Below are 22312 nucleotides of genomic sequence, written 5' to 3' on the forward strand. Positions count from 1 at the left end.
TTATTTCTACATAGCCCTTCCCTGGTGGCTCAGACGGTAAAGAATCCATCTGCAATGTGGGGGACCTGGGTTCAATCACTGGGTTGGGGAGATCCCTTGGAGTAGGAAATGGCAACCCACTCTAGTACTCTTGCCTGGAAAATCCCATGGACGGAGGAGCCTGGGAGGCTGCAGTCCACGGGGTTGCAAAGAGTCGGACACGACTGAGCGACTCCACTTTCACTTTCTTTCACTTCCTTTCACTTTCATATAGCACTTAGGTGTTCAGGCACATTGACTACAACCCTAGGAAGTAGGTAGCATCATCCACTTTCACAGATGCCCAGAGGAGAGTTACTGCTACTTCCTGGGGCCAGAACCAGGACTAAGGGACTGTGTTCTTAACACTACACTCTACTGCTGCTCATCCTACTCGCTCTTTCAAACAACCTATGAAATAAGTGAGACGAATCTGATTTGTGTGAAAAATATTTATAGAGTTCTTACTCACCAGGCCTCATACCACACACTGAGTTTCCAATGATGGATGAACCATACCACCCCTACTTGAAGAAGCTTACAGTCCAGTAAGCAAAACTGACAGATAATCCACATTTTCCTGATGAACAACAGAAACTCTAAGCTTCCATAAATTAAATATCTTATCCAAGCACACAGCCAGCTAGAGCGTGGTCAGGCCAGGGCTTAAATGCTGAAATCACATCTCTGAGTCTATTACTCCAGGTAATGATGTTACTTCCTTTGCTGGCCTACTAGGCAAAAACAAAAGAAAACAAAACAACAATATCATAACCAAGCCAATCTAGTCTAACTCAACTTTTATAAAAAGAGCCTGATCTTGGTAAGAAGGAAACATTAAACCAAGCTATTGTGATTCTGATGCAAACAGCACAGACCACCTATGCCAATTTACAAATTGTTTCAACAGCTGGAAAACCTATCATTTCAACCATTAATTGTCCTATCATCAAACATTTTGGCTAAAAATATTTCAGATACTTCGGGTGAATCGCTTACATTGGGCCACTTTTCTCAAGGAAAATCAAGGTAAATTCTTGTGGTCTGTGAAGCTAAAGATGACCCCAAAAGATTCAGCTGCACAGTAATTATAACTTTTTCATTTTTCCTTCTGCTCTTTTAATGCTCCCTAAAGGAGGCCTAGAACCTTTCTTTCGTATGTAAGAGAATTGTCCCAAACGACCTAACTACACCAGCCTGCAAAATCTTTTTCACAAAACTTGGCCCATTACAGCTTTCAGAGTGAACATTACACAGTAAGACTTTAAGCCTCTCTTGGCCCAGGAGTAACTGGCAACAGCAAGTACAGCAAGGATTCATCAGCTGCTTTTACACACAGGATGTTTAAACACTGCACTCAAGCCATGCCAGTAGTAGATCTCTTAAAACTTCTTTGTTTTTTCTCAAAAGGGTCCTGACTGGGATCAATCATACATGCGGTGTAGGCAGCTAGTCACAATCATATGACTTGGAGGGTGTTAATAATGGCTTCCCAGGCCCCTAAATAACCCCCCTCCCAGCCTCTCAAAGTAGCCAAATTTAAGGAAGAGAAGTTTGATCACGGGGAGCTACTAGGGTTATTAAGGTGGTTAACAGGTATTTGTCCTTGGGATACTGGAGAAGACTCCTGAAAGTCCCTTGGACAGCAAGAAGATCAAATCAGTCAATCTTAAGGGAAATCATCTCTGAATACTTGTTGGAAGGACTGATGCTGAAGTCCAGTATTTTGGTCATCTGATGCAAACAGCCAAATCACTGGAAAAGTTCATGATGCTGGGAAAGATTGAGGGCAGAAGAAGAAGAGGGCATCAGAGGAAGAGATGGCTGGATGACATCACTGATGCAATTGACATGAACTTGGGCAAACCTCGGGAGATGGTGAGGGACAGGGAGGCCTGGTGTGTTGCAGTCCATGGGGTCACAAAGAGTCGGACATGACTGGGCGACTAAAAAACAATAGGTATTTACCAAATGTGTGTTATGAGCCCAAGACAACAGGAGACCAATATCAGTAAGACATAAATGCAGTGCATTTCAATAATTTTAACATCTCTTTTTGTTGTTGTTTGTTTAGTCGCTAAGTCGTGTCTGACTCTTTTCCGAATCCATGGACTGTAACCCAGCGGCCTCCTCTGTTCATGGGATTTCCCAGGCAAGAATACTGGAGTGGGTTGCCGCTTTCTTCTCCAGGGGATCTTCCCGACTCAGGGATTGAACCCACAACTCCTACGTCTTCTGCACTGTTCACGAAGGGTATAGTAGCATGAAGGGCCTTGAGGGAGTCTTCCATCTACTCTTCCAGCCTCATTTCTATTTTTTTTTTTTAGGTTTTGACTTTTTTTTTTTTTTTTTAAACTTTACATAATTGTATTAGTTTTGCCAAACATCAAAATGAATCCGCCACAGGTATACATGTGTTCCCCACCCTGAACCCTCCTCCCTCCTCCCTCCCCACACCATCCCCCTGGGCCGTCCCAGTGCACTAGCCCCAAGCATCCAGTATCATGCATCGAACCTGGACCGGCAACTCGTTTCATACATGATATTTTACATGTTTCAATGTCATTCTCCCAAATCTTCCCACCCTCTCCCTCTCCCATAGACTCCATAAGACTGTTCTATACATCAGTGTCTCTTTTGCTGTCTCGTACACAGGGTTATTGTTACCATCTTTCTAAATTCCATATATATGCGTTAGTATACTGTATTGGTGTTTTTCTTTCTGGCTTACTTCACTCTGTATAATAGGCTCCAGTTTCATCCACCTCATTAGAACTGATTCAAATGTATTTTTTTTAATGGCTGAGTAATACTCCATTGTGTATATGTACCATAGCTTTCTTATCCATTCATCTGCTGATGGACATCTAGGTTGCTTCCATGTCCTGGCTATTATAAACAGTCCAGCCTCATTTCTAAGCAGCCAGGGAGCCAGCCCCTCTGAACAACCAATGGCTCCCCAGGCTGCCCAGCATTGTTGCCCAGGCTCTGTGCTAAGGGCTGCAGATACAAAGATGTAGGCACAGTCCCCAGCCCCAGGCGGCCCACAGGCAATCAGGAAACAAGTGCAGTGACATGGGAACAGGGATTAGGGAGCCCTGAAGGGAGGAAGCTGACTCTGCACTGAGGGCAAGGGGAGGGCAGGTGAGGAGGAAATGGCCCTGAGCTATGTCTCCAGAGATGCAGGGGGTTCCCATGCAGCTGTGGAGGCCCATGCAGGTCATCCCACCACTGTGGGCACAGGAAGCAGAGTTCTGTGGTGCTCAGAGCAGAATGGGTCAGGCTGCGAGTGGTGAGTGAGACGCTGGAGGAGGGCAGCACCTGGCAAGGCGGGGACGGCTACAGTGAGCTGATGCGGCTCCACTGAAGGTTCCTTCAGCATTTACGACAGGGAAGTGTGCTCACTGCAAAGACTTTAAAAGGTGCACATCAGGAAAAAGAAGATGAAAAGGGTTCCAAATCCCATAGTCTAGAACTGAAAAACCAATCCTTTCAAACATTAAATACCCTGTCATCAATCATTTTGGCTAAACATTTCAGATACTTTGGGGGAATCATTTACACTGGGTCACTGTAAGGAGGGCCTGTTAACATTTTGATGTACAATCTTTTATACATATATGTATGTATTAATATGTTTATATATTATATATTTACCTATGCTGTGCTGTGCTTAGTCGCTCAGTCATATCCGACTCTTTGTGACCCCATCGACTGTAGCCCTCCAGGCTCCTCTGTCCATGGGATTTTCCAGGCAAGAATACTGGAGTGGGTTGCCATGCCTTCCTCCAGGGGATCTTCCCAACCCAGGGATTGAAGCCAGGTCTCCTGCATTGCAGACGGATTCTTTCCAGTCTGAGCCACCAGGGAAGCCCAAGAATACTGGAGTGGGTAGCCTATCCCTTTTCCAGGGAAACTTCCTGACCCAGGAATCAAACCGGGGTCTCCTGCACAGCAGGTGGATTCTTTACCAGCTGAGCTACCTGGGAAGCCCAAATTTACCTATACTAACAAATACTTTTTTCTTTAAAAATGAAATCATTTAAAGTGTGGTGGACAGTTATGTAAAGTTTAAAAATAAAATAAAATTAAAAAAAAAAAAATAAAGTGTGGTGGACTTCCCTGGTGGCTCAGACAGTAAAAGATCTGCCTGCAATTCAGGAGACCTGGGTTTGATCCCTGGGTCAACAAGATCCCCTGGAGAAGGGAATGGCTACCCACTCCAGTATTCTTGCCTGGAGAATCCCATGGACAGAGGAGCCTGGTAGGCTGCAGTCCATGAGGTTGCAAAGAGCTGGACACAACTGGGTGACTAACACACACACACATATACATACAATGAAATATTATTTAGCCTTAAAAAGAAAAAACGTTCTGGGACTTTCCTAGTGGTCTAGTGGTTGAGACTTCACCTTCCAATGCAGGGGGTGCAGGTTCTATCCCAGGTTAGGGAGCTAAGATTCCACAGGCTTCCATGGACAAAAGAACAAAACATAAAACCGAAGCAATACTATAACAAATTCAATAAAGACTTTAAAAAAAAATGGTCCAAGTCAAAAAAATCTTAAAAAAGAAAAAAAGGAAAATTCTGACATGCTACAAGATGGATAAACCATCACGACATTGTGCTAAGTGAAATAAGCCAATCAGAAAAAGACAAATGCTGTACAACTCCACGTCTATGAGTACCTACAGTAGTCAAATTCATAGAGGCATAAGTAGATGGTGGTGACAGTCGCCTGGGGGAGGAGGGGGAGAAAGTCAGCAGTTGTTTAATGGGTAGAGTTTCAGTTTTGTGAGATGGTAAGATTTTGGAGATTGGCTATACCTATGTGAATATACTTAACACTCCTGAACTGTATACTTAAAAATAATTAAGATGGTAAATTTAATGTGTTTTTTTTAACCACACAAAAGAAAAATAAATAAAATGTGAAAAAGAAATTCACTCATTAAGCTATTTTAATACTTTTTTCACTCATTTTTTGTGATCACCTTTCCACATGATTATTTGAAATACCGATAGCAGTGTATATCGCTATCAATATTTCAGATAACTCTACAGTATTCTAACGCTGTTCAGTCGCTCAGTCGTGTCCGGCTCTTTGCAACCCCATGGACTGCAGCATGCTTCACCCCATGGCTTCCCTGTCCTTCACCATCTCCTGGAGCTTGCTCAAACTCATGTCCATTGAATCAGTGATGCCATCCAACCATCTGGTCCTCTGTCATTTCCTTCTCCTCCTGCTTTTAATTCTAGTGTAGAGATCTACCTTAATTTACTTAACCCAGGAGAATTACTTAAGATGGATGAAACCTGCAAAGTCTTGGTTGATAGGAAGGAACCGTGACAGCTGATGGGAAGGAGCCAGTAAAGCGTTAAGAAAGATGCAAGACCACAGAAGAGAGAGGAATGTTAATAGAGCAAAAGTTCCAAAGAAACCATGAGGGACTCCCCTGGTGGTCCAGTGGTTAAGACTCCACACTCCCAGTGCAAGGGGGCACAGGTTTGTCCCAGGTCAAGGAACTAGATCCTGCAAGCCTCAACTAGGAGCCTGTGTGCCACACCTAAGACCTGGCACAGCCAAATAAATTTTTTTTAAAAGACTATGCTTATTAAAAAAACAAAACAAAAGTGAAACAACAACTACCAAAAAAAAAAAAAAAAAAAAACCCACAAAGATAGCATGAAGAGATGGCATTCAGGGTTCAAGTATTGCTGCTAAGTCACTTCAGTCGTGTCCAACTCTGTGCGACCCCATAGACGGCAGCCCACCAGGCCCCGCTGTCCCTGGGATTCTCCAGGTAAGAACACTGGAGTGGGTTGCCACTTTCTTCTCCAATGCATCAAAGTGAAAAGTGAAAGTGAAGTGTCTGAGTCATGTCCAACTCTTAGCGACCCCATGGACTGCAGCCTACCAGGCTCCTCCGTCCATGGGATTTTCCAGGCAAGAGTACTGGAGTGGGGTGCCATTGTTGGGCCAACCTTAAACATGGGTCAAAATGGACCACATCTCCTGAGCAAAGGAAATGAAGATGAGTACGAATATATATATTTGGGTTCGATTCCTGGGTTGGGAAGATCCCCTGGAGAAGGAAATGGCAACCCACTCCAGTATTCCTGCCTAGAGAATCCCATGGACAGAAGAGCCTGGCAGGCTACTGTCCATGGGGTCGCAAGAGCCAGACATGACTTAGCGACTAAACCACCACCACGAATATATTTGCACGTGTAGAGAAAAGTCTGGGTAACTGAAGAAGTCAAGAGATGACATCTTAATGAAGATAAAGAGGTAGAGAAGTAGGGCGCGAAAGAGTTGGAAGGATACACAGCTACGTTCAGAAATAAGACACTGAGGTTAAAATTCCTGAAGGTGAAAAACTACCAGCTGGACAAGGATCTGGGTGGAGGGTTGGGAGTGAGTAGCTGAGGTTCTCAGAGAACTCACTGAGCAGGTCTAGTGATTTTTAAGCCAGATTCACAACTAGATCACCTGGGATGGTGCTGTCCCCAAGGGTTATGACCAGTCAGGAAAGGGAGGTATGGGAAGACCAGGTATTCAGTTTTTCAGGCAACAAACGAAAGTGCCTGGAAGCTGGATGGAGAGTAGCGGTGAGAAACAGTAAAAGGTGATTGACCACATTTAGCCTCAAAGTTGAGGATAACAAGCCTTTTCATTCAGTGACCCCTGGAAGAGGGTGACAGAGCAATCAGCCAAAAGGTTGAGAACTTTACTCACCCTGGGGCAAAGAGGAAAAGTGGAAGAGAGGGAAATCAACAGAGGACCGGAAGAGATGATGCTAAGAGACAGTGAAAATACAAGACATGACGCATGGTGGGGGGAAGGTGGGTTTGAGAGGTTGTGTTGGCACAAGTTACGGTGCTGCAGAAGGACACAGGGTTATGGACACAGGTAGATGTCCAGGCTTGAGCAAAGGAGGGAAAATGACTATGGAATCCAGTCTCAGAAAAGTGGTAAGAACTGTTACTAACGGACTTCCCTGATGGTCCAGTGGTTAAGACGCTGTGGAGCAGGAGGCCTGGGTTCAAGCCCTGGTCTGAGAACTAGATCCCACATGCCGAAACTAAAGATCTCTAATGCCACAGCTAAGGCCCGGTGCAGCCAAATATATACATGTATATATATATGTATATATATATATACACATTGGAGAAGGAAATGGCAACCCACTCCAGTACACTTGTCTGGAAAATCCCATGGACGGAGGAGCCTGGTAGGCTACACAGTCCATGGGATTGCAAAGAGTCAGATACGACTGAGCAATAGGTTCTACATATATAGAGAGAGAGATATAGATAGAGATAGAGAGAGAGAGAGCGAGAGAGAGCAAGCTGCTACTAAGTTCATAGAGAAATGTGATGTGACTTCTGTCTGGTTCTAAGAGCACAGTCTCCAGAATCTCCAAGTTCCTCGCCATGTTTTATTTTTTCTCTCTAGCACATCAGCTGTATACTATACCATTTCCTTGTTTATTTCTGGCTAGCTTGCTCCATTAGCATATAAAGCTCCCCGAGGGCAGGAATGCTATCTGCTTTGTTCACTGCATTTTCACCAGCACTTAGGTCATATCTGCACAAGTAATGCCTCCATAGGTCACACTTGTTGAGTGAATGCATGAATGAGTGAACAAATAAATGATAAAGGCCAGTTAGGATAAGGATATCCCGTGAGGTTTGCTAAAACAGCAGGTAGGGTCTCTGCCAGGAGGAAGCCATCTTATGGTATTTAGTCCTAAAGGGACAGAAAATGTTGGCCAAACTCCGCTCCCAAACTCTATCTTCTCTTTTTTTCCCATCTCCTCCTGTTCTCATGACTACTTCTGATCCTCCAAGACTCAGCTTGGTGTCACCTCCTCCGGGAAGCCCTCCCTGATGTCTCCTCTTGGGTGCTCTCAAGGCAACCTATAATTCTTCTATTACTGTGCTTACCCTCCTGTATGATAACTGTTTACCTGTTGGTCTCCCCCATTAGACTGAGCAAGGATAGCAAATCTCATATACTCAGTAGGAACTCCATACACGAGGGCCAAATATACAAATGGAAAGTACTGGACATGTGAGTTGGTCAATAAAAGCCTGTACTTTTCCTCCTTTGAAGTTCAACTCGGCCACACACAAATTCATACTTTGACACCACTGAAAAAGAGGGCCCTTGTTGCCAGGGCATCCAGGTGTGAAAACAGCTCAACTCCCAACACTAAAAGTAAGCTGGAGCCTTTCTGTTTAAGGTAAGATGGAGTTCCACTGTCTTTCATGCATCTGCTCCCCTCTCTATCTGATTCTGGGCATCCCTGTGATACTATGGGTTGCCTTGCTCATCTGTGATGCTTCCCAAGTGAAAGAGTATGGTAGAAGACCCAGTGAGCCTTGTAGAAATGTCTGCTTTAACGATCTGGGGTGCAGCCTGCATTTTTACAGATTTTCAGATGATTCTATTGCACAGCCAGAGTTGAGAACCATTAACCTCTGGTTCTTTGCCATTTTCCCCTGGCTTGTGGCGCTGTCCAAGGTAGTAGTTCACCAAGCGCTTATTCACCCCAATGTCTGCCCAAACCAGCCATGGGCAAGGGTCAATGGTCTTTTGACTAACCCAAGGGAAGGGTGCTGCACCTTAGGACTTAACATAAGCCAAATTTATACAGTTAGCTGTGCTGGAGAAGGCCACCGTTGGGTGTTCAAACTAAAACTAGGCTGTCCAATAACCACACGTGACTACTTAAATTTAAATTAATACAAATTTGAAATTGCTCTAATTAAAAGTTCCGCTCCTCGGCTGCACATTCAAGTGCTCAATAGCTAGTGGCTGCTGTACTGGATTGTTCAGAAACAGAACATTTCCATTAATGTAGAAAGTTCTGTTGGAAAATGCTGATACGAAAATATTCCTTTCTTCAGAAAATGACCTATGTGGTTATATTCATCTTCTGCTAATCACGGGCAAAATGAGCCACACAATATGCACAGTGTGAACACACTGAATCTCTGGTCATTCCTTTTCAGATGCGTGACAGTGGCCCTTTACCTCTTTTCTTTTCTTTTTTCGGCCACACTATGTGGCCTGTAGGAACTTAGTTCCTGGACTAGGGATGAAGCCCATGGCCGCTGCAGTGGAAGTATGGAGGACTAATCACTAGACCACCAGGGAAGTCCACCCCTTTCCGAGAATAAGAACAAAGAAAGGAGTTCTATGCTCTCTTGAACAAAAGTTTTTCTGGACAGTTCCACCTATGTATTAGGGCAGCAATGGCTTTCCAACTTTTTTGACTGCAACTGATAGTAAAAAATACATATTTTACATCATAATCTTGTATACAGATATATACATATATAACAGAAATTAAAAGTTTTACAAATCAATATTTATCCTTACTACATATTTTTCACTTGGATACTTTATTATTCTATTATTTTCTATTTTCTGTTTTATTAAAAAAAATAAACCTACTTAACTGTTCTCATAGCTCTGGTGGCCAGTAGTTTGAAAAACTACTACCTTAAAACATAAGTGGTCCACACAAAACTGGGACTTGAATTTCACACTGCAGAGTTAATAGCCAGCTGGATAATAATAGCTAACATTTACTGGGCACTTACTATATACCAGGCACTGTGTTAAATGTTCTATATTTATTGCTTTGTTCAATTCTCATAATAACTCCATAGAACAGTTGTCCAAGAACTATGAAAGAATTGAGATTTACTTGCAGAGGTTAGCAGAAGACACAAGACTCCCAGGGTGGAGACAAAGGACTTTAGCATCCATAGCAATAGCAGTAGCCAAAGCACCAGCATTTCCTTGCACTAATTCCCCAGCTCCAATTCCTAGGGCATTCAAAGAGGGCCATAACACCTGCATAAGCAGTTAGCAGCTTTACTGGAGAGGACTCTGAGCTGCAAGAACTCAAATCCATTATATTGAATATTAGCAAGCCTGCTCTGCACTTCTGAGGAAAACAGTATCTCAATCAGCCAAGACTGTTTGCTACATAAACATCCTTGTAAAGACAATCTAGACTGAAAGGGGAGTCAGTGCCTCACTTTGTAAGTCCTGTCAAAATGCATGGGACGCAAGAACTGTCTCCCAACAGCAGGTACTGTACTTATCCCCACTTTGTACACGAGGAAACAATGATTTTAAAAGGATTAAGTAGCTTATTTAAGGTTACACAGGTCAACTTGACATCTAAGTGTATGATGATAACACCTTCTTTCACAGCCATTGACAGTGAAACAGGAAGAGAGAAGGGATGTCATTCATTTAGTCATGCAGCTATGAAATTTGCCCCTACAGAAAGTAATTCACTATATATAATTTGTAATAAGCTATTTTTTTTTCATCTTTTCTTCCAGAATCCCATAGGAAGAATATCAAATGAACAAGTCTTGGAGTATCAAATGAAAGGGCCAAAGAGCAGAGATTTTCAGCTTTATGGGCCAGATGGATTCTGTTTCAGTTGCTCCTTAACTCTGTAGAGGGAGTGCAGAAGTAGTCACAGGTAATTCATAACCAATGGGTGTGGCTATTTTCAAAATAGTGCAATTGGCTAACTCCTGTTCTCAGACAGCTCAGTGGGATACAAAAAAAATTTGCATAGTAATTTCTACACACAATGATTTAATTGGAAAAAGATGGTAAATAAGCAACAAGCAAGCAAACCTAGAGTCATATGGAAAGGAAGCGAGCCTGGCTTCTATGTTGGAGTCCTCTTAAGTCAGCCTGGATAAACAGTATGTCAAGAACTAACGTAAAATATTCATAGATTAAAAGTAGAATAGAGTCTATACAAGGGCCTCCCTGGTGGCTCAGTGGTAAAAAACCCGCCTGCCAATGCAGGAGACATAAAAGATGCGGGTTCCATCCCTGTGTCGGGAAGATCCTCTGGAGAAGGGCTTGGCAATCCACTCCAGTATTCTTGCCTGGAGAATCCCAAGGACAGAGAAGCCTGGCAGGCTACAGTCCATAGGGTCACAAAGAATCAGAATCGCTGAGCAACTGAGCACGCACACATGCAAAATCTACACATCATCTTTCTTGTGGTCATGCCAAGACTCTAAGAAATAAATTATGTGACTTCAAAAGGCTTTTTCTAGCTCTTAGATGCTCAAGAGGGGAGCAGTTATCATCCAGAACAATCCTCTTTAATTTTCCATGTGATGACATCAGTTAAAAAACCTATGTTATGAATAAGGGGGAAGTAACAGTGAAAAAAAAAAAGGTACTCTGGGCCAGGGACCATTCCACGGATTTCACAAATAATGCCCAATAACTAATAAAGAATACCATTTCTGAATTGCCAAAATTTATGGCTCAGTGAGTGAACACTCATGTGGCCTGATCTTAAAAAAAAAAAGAACCACACACACACACACAACGGGCCACTATTTAATCACAGTGGTATTTTTTTCCCCAAATCAGTTTACTGGAAAATTTTGTCTTTATTTTTACATGCATACATATACAATCAAAATTTTGTTGGTTCTTCTTTTTCTAATTCTCTTAGATGATAGACTAGGTTGTTATATTTTTCTTATTCATACAATCAAAATTTTGGCATACAAGTGGTCCACTTTTCATAGAATCAATTTTTATGTCACATATAAGCTCAAATTAAAATGGAAAAACACCAATCAAAATGTCACAGAAAAGATAATAAGCTTTCTCAAGAACAATTCTATTAGCTACAAAAATTATAGGGAGATAAATATGATTCTTGTAAACATTGTGCTGTCATTGACAAGACCAGCAAATTTTTCAAAATGACATAATTTTAAAGTCTAGCCTATGTGGGAACATAATACCACAAAGAAGAAAAACTGTCATCCATAAGTTAGTATTTCTGTTATAACAGTTGGTATAATTTAGATACTATTGTTTCTATGTAAATATACTTTTTATTTTATTTTATTTTATTTTTAAACTTTACATAATTGTATTAGTAATTTTAGTGAAAAGTAGAACTTACAAATTCCAGGAGATAGATTGCCATTGAAATTCCACAACAATTACATTTCATAATTCTAAGTATAATTCACAAACAAAACACTCCAAGTTCAGTATAAAAAAAAATCATATTTCTATTTGGCTTGCTTTACCATGGTATCAACACCTCTTAATTAACACCTTTCACTCATGAATCGATAGAATGAAAAATCATTTGAAGACTATTTTATTAACCAGCCCAGTTTAAAAAAATACAATACTCATTTTAGCTATGTATCAGTTCAGTTCAGTTCAGTCGCTCAGTCGTGTCCAACTCTTTATGACCCCATGAATCGCAGCATGCCAGTCAGTTTTAATTTATGTTTCAAAACTTCCAGTTATTACCATTTAAAATATCTCTTTGGCAGCTAAGTCATCATAAGTGTAAAAAAACCAGGAAGACATCTACTTTGCTAATACATGAAATGCTTGATGAATACTAAGGCTATGCTATTTTTGGAGACATTTATGTTTACATTTAGTTGAAAGCCATTATAATTCATTATAATTACTTCAGAGTTAAATAACACCATTTAAACTACAGGCTAATTTCCGCTACTGCCATAGTTAATCACAATTACTTCTTAAGCTTTGTCTACATTAGCCTAAAAATATTACATGACTTTCAATGTCTTGTCAAAGACACTTCATCTCATTCCTTTGCATTCCAAAGATAGAGCCTGTATCACTGTCCTCAGAGATGGACAGTTCTGAAGCCCTGAACAAAATCTGCATATCTTATGGGTTTTTAGGATGTTAGACACAGCCTCTGTAGTTTTTAAAGAAGAAAAGTAACCATGATGACAAGCTGTTGCCTTTTCTATTGGACCTGACAAAGTCTATGAACAAGTGATTGCTCATATTTAGTTTGACCTTTAAGAAAAACTGAACTCTGCTTCTAAAGCAAAATTAGTTTTACTTTTCAGATTGTTCTGGAGCCAAGGAAGGGTACAAGGAGATTCCTAGCCTCAGTTTTAGGACATATCCTTTTATATGAAATTCTTAAAGCAACATTGTTCTCCTTTTATTATATTGAAAACTAGGTCATGAAGCACTTACAGGCAGAAAGTGATTTTGAAAAAGAAATAATTTAGAATCAAGTAAAAAAAGTGGGGGGTGTATGGGACGGACATATTTAGACCTGTTGTGACTATTTGCTACAAAGCAGTGTGTAGAAGTAAGGAAGTGATCAGGAGGGACAGAAGACTGAGTTCTCAGCTTCTGGGACATCTGGGTTTCTTTGGGCCCCAGACTGCCTGTCCTTTAAAGAGCATTCAACTTTAGAGGCCACAGGCCGGCAGCAGTGAGGTCTCCTCCAGCCAAAATGTACAACGACTCCCCTCTCACTCATCAGGCCTCGTCTTACACAGAAAACAACTGCCGTCAGCTCGTTTCCTCACTTGTGCAATGCTGTACAATGTTGGAGTCTCACAGGTCTGCAAGACGTGCATCTATGTATCCCTACTGCATTGCAACATGAGAGCCAAAACAGTTGGATCATGGAAAAAGCAAGAGAGTTCCAGAAAAACATCTATTTCTGCTTTATTGACTATGCCAAAGCCTTTGACTGTGTGGATCACAATAAACTGGAAAATTCTGAAAGAGATGGGAATACCAGACCACCTGGTCTGCCTCTTGAGAAATTTGTATGCAGGTCAGGAAGCAACAGTTAGAACTGGACGTGGAACAACAGACTGGTTCCAAATAGGAAAAGGAGTACATCAAGGCTGTATATTGTCACCCTGCTTATTTAACTTATGTGCAGAGTACATCATGAGAAACGCTGGACTGGAAGAAACACAAGCTGGAATCAAGATTGCCGGGAGAAATACCAATAACCTCAGATATGCAGATGACACCACCCTTATGGCAGAAAGTGAAGAGGAACTCAAAAGCCTCTTGATGAAAGTGAAAGAGGAGAGTGAAAAGTTGGCTTAAAGCTCAACATTCAGAAAACGAAGATCATGGCATCCGGTCCCATCACTTCATGGGAAATAGGTGGGGAAACAGTGGAAACAGTGTCAGACTTTATGTTTTGGGGCTCCAAAATCACTGCAGATGGTGACTGCAGCCATGAAATTAAAATACGCTTACTCCTTGGAAGGAAAGTTATGACCAACCTAGACAGCATATTCAAAAGCAGAGACATTACTTTGCCAACAAAGGTCCGTCTAGTCAAGGCTATGGTTTTTCCTGTGGTCATGTATGGATGTGAGAGCTGGACTGTGAAGAAGGCTGAGCGCCGAAGAATTGATGCTTTTGAACTGTGGTGTTGGAGAAGACCTTTGAGAGTCCCTTGGAGGGCAAGGAGATCCAACCAGTCCATTCTGAAGGAGATCAGCCCTGGGATTTCTTTGGAAGGAATGATGCTAAAGCTGAAACTCCAGTACTTTAGCCACCTCATGCGAAGAGTTGACTCTTTGGAAAAGACTCTGATGCTGGGAGGGATTGGGGGCAGGAGGAGAAGGGGACGACAGAGGATGAGATGGCTGGATGGCATCACCGACTCGACGGACGTGAGTCTGGGTGAACTCCGGGAGTTGGTGATGGACAGGGAGGCCTGGCATGCTGTGATTCATGGGGTCGCAAAGAGTCGGACACAACTGAGTGACTGAACTGAACTGAACTGAAGGCTTCCCTGGTGGTCCAGTGGTTAAGAGTCCATCTTGCAATGCAGGGACAGGGCTTTGATCCCTGATGGTGGAAGATTCCATATGACAAGCAGCAACGAAGCCTGGGCATCACAACTACTGAGACCACTCTTAAGCCCGTGGTCCGCAACACAAGAAGCTACTGCAATGAGAACACCACGCACCATAACCAAGAGTAGGTCCTGGTAGCCACAACGGGAGAAAGCCCGCTGGCAGTAACGAAGACCCAGTGCAGCCAAAAATAAATAAATGAATGAACAATGAGTAGGTTTAAATAGTGCTTACTGCACAGAGAGTCAGAATTGGAACCCAGAGGCCTTGATTCTGTAGTGCTTTTGACCACCGCTCTCCATTGTCTCATGGCCTTGCACTTATATACATGAGGGAACCAAACACTTTATCAAACCCTAGTAACTCCCACTAAGAGGGCTGCACAGTGATAATTCCTATTCTAATATATATCCCATCCCATTCCCTGGTGGCTGAGTGGTTTAGAATCTGCCTTCCAACACAGGGGATGTGAGTTTGATTCCTGGTCAGAGAACTAAGATCCACATACCATGGAGCAACTAAGCCCGAGCGCAGCAACTACTGAGGCTGTGTCCTCTAGAGCCTTTGAGCCACAAGGGAAGATCCTGTATCCCGAAACTAAGACCTGACGGGAAGTGAAGTGAATTGAAAGTCACTCAGTCATGTCTGACTCTTTGCAACCTCATGGACTATACAGTCCATGGAATTCTCCAGGCCAGAATACTGTCTTGGATAGCCATTCCCTTCTCCAGGAGATCTTCTGAAACCAGAGATCGAACCCAGGTCTGCCAAATTGCAGACGGATTTTTTACCAGCTGAGCCACCAGGGAAGCCCAAGGCCTGACCAAATAAATAAATAAATATATATATATATATATTTTAAATGCTGATACAAACCTGTTAAATCAATTTTCTGACTCAGAACATGTGGCTTGAAAAATACTATGGTAAGTGCTGTATGAAAAATTTTTTTGAAAAACCTCAACAATAAAAAAGTTAAATAAGTATATGCATCTCATCTTAGAAACTTAACATGAGGTAGTGCATTGAAAATCTCCAAAAAGAGGGTGGATTATATGGAACAGTTCCTAAATTCACTCGAGCATCTCTATCCTCTCGTGGAATGGACACTAATTTGGGAAATCTTATCCTATAGTGTTAAGACCTTAAGGGTGGGGACAAATTGGGGGTTAATTTACTTTATATTTTGTGCTTTCTTAGTCACACAGTCTCTTCTGACTCTGTGACCCCCTGGACTGTAGCCTGCCAGGCTCCTCTGCCCATGGGATTTTCCAGGCAAGAATACTGGAGTGGGTTGCCATGCTCTCCTCCAGGAGATCTTCCCAATCCAGGAATCAAACCCGCGTCTCCTGCATGGCAGATGGATTCGCCATCTCTATGCATGAACATTTGTGTCACATTTTAAAATAACTGATTGAAGGAGAGTCCCTTCCAGAGAAGGGGAGCGCCCAGGACCCCGAGCTCTGGGCTGGGGAGAGGTATTCCAGGTACCCAGGCTGAGTGAGGCAGCGACTTTCTGCCTCTCTAAATCCCCCTCCCCTTGGACTTACCTGACAGTGCAGTGGATGGGAGTTCATCTGACACTGCAGGAGATGGGGGTTCGAGGATTCCATGTGCTTAAAAGCAATTAGGCCCGTGGGCCACAACTACCAAGCATCAGTACAGCAGCTACTGAGGCCCACGTGCCTAGAGTTCATGCTCCCCAACAAGAGAAGCCCACACACCACAAGAGTAGCCCTCTACTCGCCACAACTAGAGAAAAGTCAGCGCAAAGCACCGAAGACACAGCGCAGCCAAAAATAAAGCAATAAATAAAATTATTTAACCCTCACCTTGAAACACTGAAAAGTATAGAAACTGACTTTAAGAATGAATGATTCCATAATGGGTAAACAAGCAAATAATAAAACAAGTTTAAGAACTCAGACACATGGGGCCAAGCATCTAAACACATCTGAGTGCTGCTTATTTTTGTGGCCAGCAGACATATGGAAATTAAAAAAGAAAAACTACTTTTAGAATAGAGTTGAACTTCAGCATGACACACTTTCTTCAGGGTAACTGTGAGTATTTTTTCATAACAACAGGATTAGAGTCAAATCTTAAGTCCCGGTTCTATTAAGGTTGATCTCTACTTTCTTCTAATTAAGGGTAATTGCCATTAAGTACTATCTCTGCAGGAAATAGGAGGGGGGCAGAATTTAAAGCTGCAGGGTCCAGTAGGTAGCCACAAGCCCCGTGTGGCTATTTAAATTAATTTAAATGAAATAAACTTCAACATTCAGTTCTTCAATTATACTAGACACATTTCAAGGATTCAACAGCAACATGGGGCTCTTGGCTACCATGTTGGGCAGACTATAGAACATTTCCATCATTGTGGGAAGTTTTATTGGACAGCACTGATCTAGAGAAAGGCCATTCGCAGATGTTAAAAAGAAAATTATTCATTTCTCCCTTCATAACGAGTTCCGAGTGCTACCTAATGGAGCTGGCATGACTTAAAATACTGTGAGGTTGATTGTGAAGGCTACTGCCAAAGATTTCATTATTATTTCAAAGTATCATTTCAATTGGCCAAATATCTCTTTGCATTAAGGTTTGCCATTTCCACAAGTTATCTTTCAAAATTCATACATGCCAGGAAATGATATTTGGTGATAATAATAACTTGTTAAAGTTCTACTAATTTATGAGCTAGTGCTAAGAGCAAATTATGAAGGAAAAAAATAAAACCATAAAGATACATGGCACCATTAGCTCTCAGAATAAAAGTTTATAGTTAAAACAAGTAGGGATGCCCTTAGGATAAAGAAAATATTTATTACACACATGGGTGTGTTTCTAGCCTTTTCATGAATTTAGACTCAGATTCTGTAACATTTGGTTTTTGCATCACATGTTGAGAACTTTAGCTCATATATCATTTGAGCTTCACAGCACCTAATCAGCACTCTAGTGTGGATTCTGAATGTTGTAGATTCTTCTCCTGAAGGGGAAAACAGAGGTCATGCATTATCTTGTCAGTGTCTGTCTTGCTTAGTCAGTTACTGAACTGATCCCAAGCGGCCAGATTACGCTGAAACCAAATGGCTAGGATTGCAGGGGCCAGCTAGCTTTTCATCCTTCATGTCTCCAGGCTGCCCTGCTAATCTGGCTACTGTACTGCACAGGTACGCCTAGGTCACAGGGAAAACAAAGCAGAAAGACACACAGGAGTGTCAAGTCAAGTGCCATCACTCTTGATGATCACAAGCAGATAAAATGAGTACGAGAAATCCCTGCAAGGTCATCATAAGCATGACCATGGTAGTTCTAGAACAAAGCCTAAACGTAAGGCATTACTGTGTTCATGCAAAAAAAAAAAAAAATGACTCCACAGAGTAACCTATCTCCCCCACAAAGCAACTGGTGAAAGGCATTTGATGAGAAATACATAAGTTAAACAACTGCTATAAAGACACTTTAAAGTCAATTTAAATAATCCAAACAAATTGCCTTCAGCAAAATGGCAGGTTATAATAAACATGCGTTTCCCAAATACTTTAATATGTTTATTCAATGTCATAACATCTACCAACTGTCATTATTGTTAGCAAAACTTCTTTATCCTTTTATTTACCATGTCTAGTTTATGAACTTGCAACCTGGGGAGCTTGCAAAATATTTATTAAATACTGTATAAATAAAAACCACCATTCAAATTCTTATGCTTATGCCTCGAAGATTAAACTCACATTTCTAGCTCATTAAGAGACGGTAGCTATAGTTAATCTTTGAAACATGGTGTTTCTGGGACACACAGAAGAGAAAGTTTGGGATTTAATGCATGAGAGCTGAAATTGTAAAATTCTTTGATCTGCAAATATCATATTTTTTATGATTAAAAAACTAACAATTTTTCCTTGAAAACTTTAAGTAGGTCAACTTATTAACTGTTGCCATGGAGTTTATACATTCACATTTGCCTATCCTTTTGATGAACTGCAGCCCAGGATGGAGTTACAGCCCTGGATTATTAAAAAATCTGCCTTTGATTCAAGCACAGAAACGGAGAAGCAGAAATTAATATTACCGTTTAGGCTGTGTTACTGTAACTGATCCAAGAACTTAAAAAAAAAAACATATTATTAGTATATTTGGTTGCCTAACAGGACCTCTCCTGGTCTCCCACAGGAAGTGGGAACCGGTTCACTCAAGGAGAAGGGTTTCCATCCCAACTGGGCTGTGTTCTCACATTTGTAGTCACAATCCTGGCTCGACCGGGAAAGACAGTCTGGTTGGGAAAAAAAAAACCTGACCACAAAAAAAAAAAAAAAATCGGGTAAGTGTCGGGAATATAATAAAGTGCTGTGGAGGTAGGGGTGGACGGAGGAGAGGGATGAGTAGAGAAAGGGAATATGGATTTAGATTGGGAAAATAACCCTCTGGTTCTCCGTTGGATTCGTTTAAGGAGGAGAGAATCGTTCCACAACGGCTCTCTCCATAATCCACAGCTAATCACTCTTTTATTGCAGCGAATGATCAGACAGCCTCGGTCGTCACCCACTCACCGGCGTCTCGCCGGAGAAACCGAAAATCCCATTTCTTTCTCAGGGCGCACCCGGGGAAGGACGGCGAGGCTGTTGGTTTTCGAGTGGAGGGCTGCGCACAGGGCAAGGCAACTTAGAGCCCCTGCCCGGCTCCCCGCGCCAGCCTGCCGCGGCGAACGGGAAAGTGAAGAACGGCGCGCGGCGCGGAGACCTGGGAGGCCGAACTTGGGGTCCCTTCCCACCCGCGTGCCCCCGACCACCACCGAAGGCCTGGGCACCCGATGGGGCGGAGGGCGGGGACACCTGTCAAAGGAACCGGACCCGAGCCGCAGCCGGCGGGCGGCGCCGGGCCCGGCGGACGGCACTGCGGCGGCGGCGGCGGGGACCGGGAGCGCCGGCGGCCACCGCGCCTCGCTCGGGGTGTGCGCCCGCGGGGTATCGGGGGGCGGCCTCGCGCCCAAGGCACTCCGGGGAGGGGGCTTAGCCGAGCAGGGCCCCGCGGCCGGGAGGACCCCGCCGCCCGAGCCCCTCTGCGGCGCCCGCCGCTCCCGGGGTCTCCGCCTCGGGGCTGGGTGCGGAGCCGAGCACGATGAGCCCGGGCTGCCCGGCGGCCCCGCGCGGAGGAGGGGGCGCCGCGCCTACCTGCTCCCGGTGCGGCGGGGCCGCGGTCGCCTGGCGGGGCCGTGACCTGCGGCGGCGGCAGCAGCAGTCGCGGCGAGGAGGGCGCTTCCTTCAGGAAGGGGTGGGATCTGCCCGCCCGCCCGCCGCGCCGCACCGCGGCCCGCCCCCGACTTATTCTGGGGTCCCGGCTGCCAGGCCACCGGGAGAGACTCCCCTCACCTCACCTCCCGCTCTCCCCACCCCGAGGTCTCAGACCCCCACCACCCCTGGGGGCCCCGCGTAGTTACCCGGGGCTGGAGCCGAGCGGCGCCGGTGGGACCGCTTCTTTCGCCTTTGTGGACGCGAACGCCTGGCGCTCGCCGCTCACCCAACAAAAGGAAGGACGGAATCTGGGATCCTCCGCCTGGCGGTTATTTATTCCTGACCTGTTGTAATATTCTGGCCGGCTCCCTTCGGTTCACACACCTAGGGCTTTTGCACAGAGCAGCTAAAATTCATTTTCGTGCCCATCGGCTGAATGCAGTTCGCCGCCGCTCGGCGCTCTCCCGCGGTTTTCTTTCATCGGGAAGAACCAACACAGGGCCAACTTCTGACCCTGGCGATGAGCGGCACTCCAAGGGCGCCCTCCCAGCGACAGCTGGCTGTCTTCCTCCCAGAGTCTCGTCTCTTTGAAAACTGTCTTCATCTGTATTTGAATAGCTGTCCCCACCCGGGATCGCAGCCTATCAGGGCACCATGTCAGTGACCTCTGGCAGCGGCGTGATCAACTATTTTTATCACACGCTCACGGGTTAACTTCTCTTCCAAAGGCATCCTTCCGGTGCTCCCACAAGAGAACCCCCTTTATTAACCTGCCGTAGGCTGACCTCCGTTCTTTTGCGGGGGGGAGGGAGGTCTCCCCAGGCGCTCCCTACCACACCTGCCTCTTCGCTGCTGCCTCTCAAAGCACATAGTTCAGATCCTCCAATTCAACCTTCCAGAACTGTTCCTTCCCCCATGATATACTATTACCCCACAATACACTACTATCCGTGTATTGATTTGTTTTTGCTGGTTTCTCCTGGCTACTAAACTGTGAGCTTCTTGAGGCCAGGAACCTGGCCTCTTCTCTTTCCCTTCCCTTAAAGTTAAAACAGCCAAACCAAAAACTTGAAATCCTCTGCTGCATTTTGTAAGGCTGAGTCTGCCCATTTTTCTGAGGAGAATGATTGTAGCTTTCATCAGCTCCTCGGTGATCTCTCTCCAGAGTTCAGAATTGCTTGAGGCCAGTTCCTGAATGAACCCCAGCTCTGAAGGGAGGACCTTCCCTAAATTTCATCTCTCCTAATGCCAATCATTTCTCTCTGGGATAACTGAAGGAACCCTCTAGTTACACTTGATTCCTGTCCCTTCTTTGAAAACTTCTGAATCTGTCCAAACAGTTAGTGGTCCCTTTCAACATTGTCTGCACATTTGAATCACCATTGGGAACTGTAAAAAACAGAAACACCTTGATCTGCCTCAGACCCCCCTAAGTCTGAACCTGGGGTGGAGAATGTTGAGCAGAGAAGAGCAAATTCAGCAAGGTTATGTTTTTTAAAAAAGAGCCAAAGGCGATTCTGACATGCCCACGACTAAGTTATTGCCCTTCTTTGAAGGGTTCCCTATTTGTAAAATGTCCTGACTTTTCTTTGTCTTTATGGAAGGATTGAGAACTCTTGCACTACGTTAAAGTTATTTGAACATTTTCATTTTCACTTAAAGCCAGGCCCACTTGTGCTTAAGAAACAAACTTGAATTTGTGGCGTCAGGCTCAGCGCCATTTGTCATTAGCACTAAATCATGGCCAGTTTCACCTCTAAAACATCCATCCAAATGTTAACTCAAAGAGTGGAATAAATTACCTTCCAGACTGGGATATTGACAGCTGAAATATTATGTTAAGATGCTGGCTATGAAGGAGAATTGGTTGTTATAAGCAGATTCCATTAATGTCACGAGAGTTCTAGTGAAGCTTCAAGAGGACCAAAGACAAACAAAATAGAAGTTTATCCATGCTTTGATCTTTCTTTTATTGGTCTTGGCATCTCACCTGTGAAAAATTCATCCACAATGTACTCAATATAATCTAGATATATTAAATCATCTATGGGTATACGAGTAAAAATCTATCCTGGAGCTGGTCCTCTTTTTTTAAAATGTATTTAAAGATCCATCCTTGGGACTTCCCTGGTGATCCAGTGGTTAAGAATCTGCCTTCCAATGCAGAGGATGGGAGTTTGATCCCTAGTTGGGGAACCAAGATCCCACGTTGCCTCATGGCAATTAAGCTCATGCTCCACACAAGAGAAGCCCACATGCCACAACAAAGACCCAGTGCAGCTAGGAAAAAAAAAAATCCAGGCTGTATTCCTTTTTTTTTTTTTTTTAAGTTTCTTTAGTTGTTAATTAATAAATT

At 43.6% G+C, this 22312-nt stretch overlaps 1 protein-coding gene across 3 annotated transcripts in view; it reads right to left on the minus strand.

Moving 5' to 3' along the window:
• Positions 1-20467, minus strand: part of TMEM150C (transmembrane protein 150C) — a 111253-nt gene extending 90786 nt beyond the window's left edge. For 2 of the 3 annotated variants that reach the window (XM_055588926.1, XM_055588924.1), the window contains exon 1: positions 19897-19987. The gene's annotated coding sequence lies outside the window, so the exon portion shown is untranslated. Of the gene's footprint in view, positions 1-19896; positions 19988-20162 lie in introns of those variants that run through there. The other variant, XM_055588925.1, reaches the window with a different exon arrangement.
• Positions 20468-22312: the final 1845 nt, after the last annotated feature.

The sequence above is a fragment of the Bubalus kerabau genome, chromosome 7, assembly GCF_029407905.1.
Source record: "Bubalus kerabau isolate K-KA32 ecotype Philippines breed swamp buffalo chromosome 7, PCC_UOA_SB_1v2, whole genome shotgun sequence".
Lineage (NCBI taxonomy): Eukaryota > Metazoa > Chordata > Mammalia > Artiodactyla > Bovidae > Bubalus > Bubalus kerabau.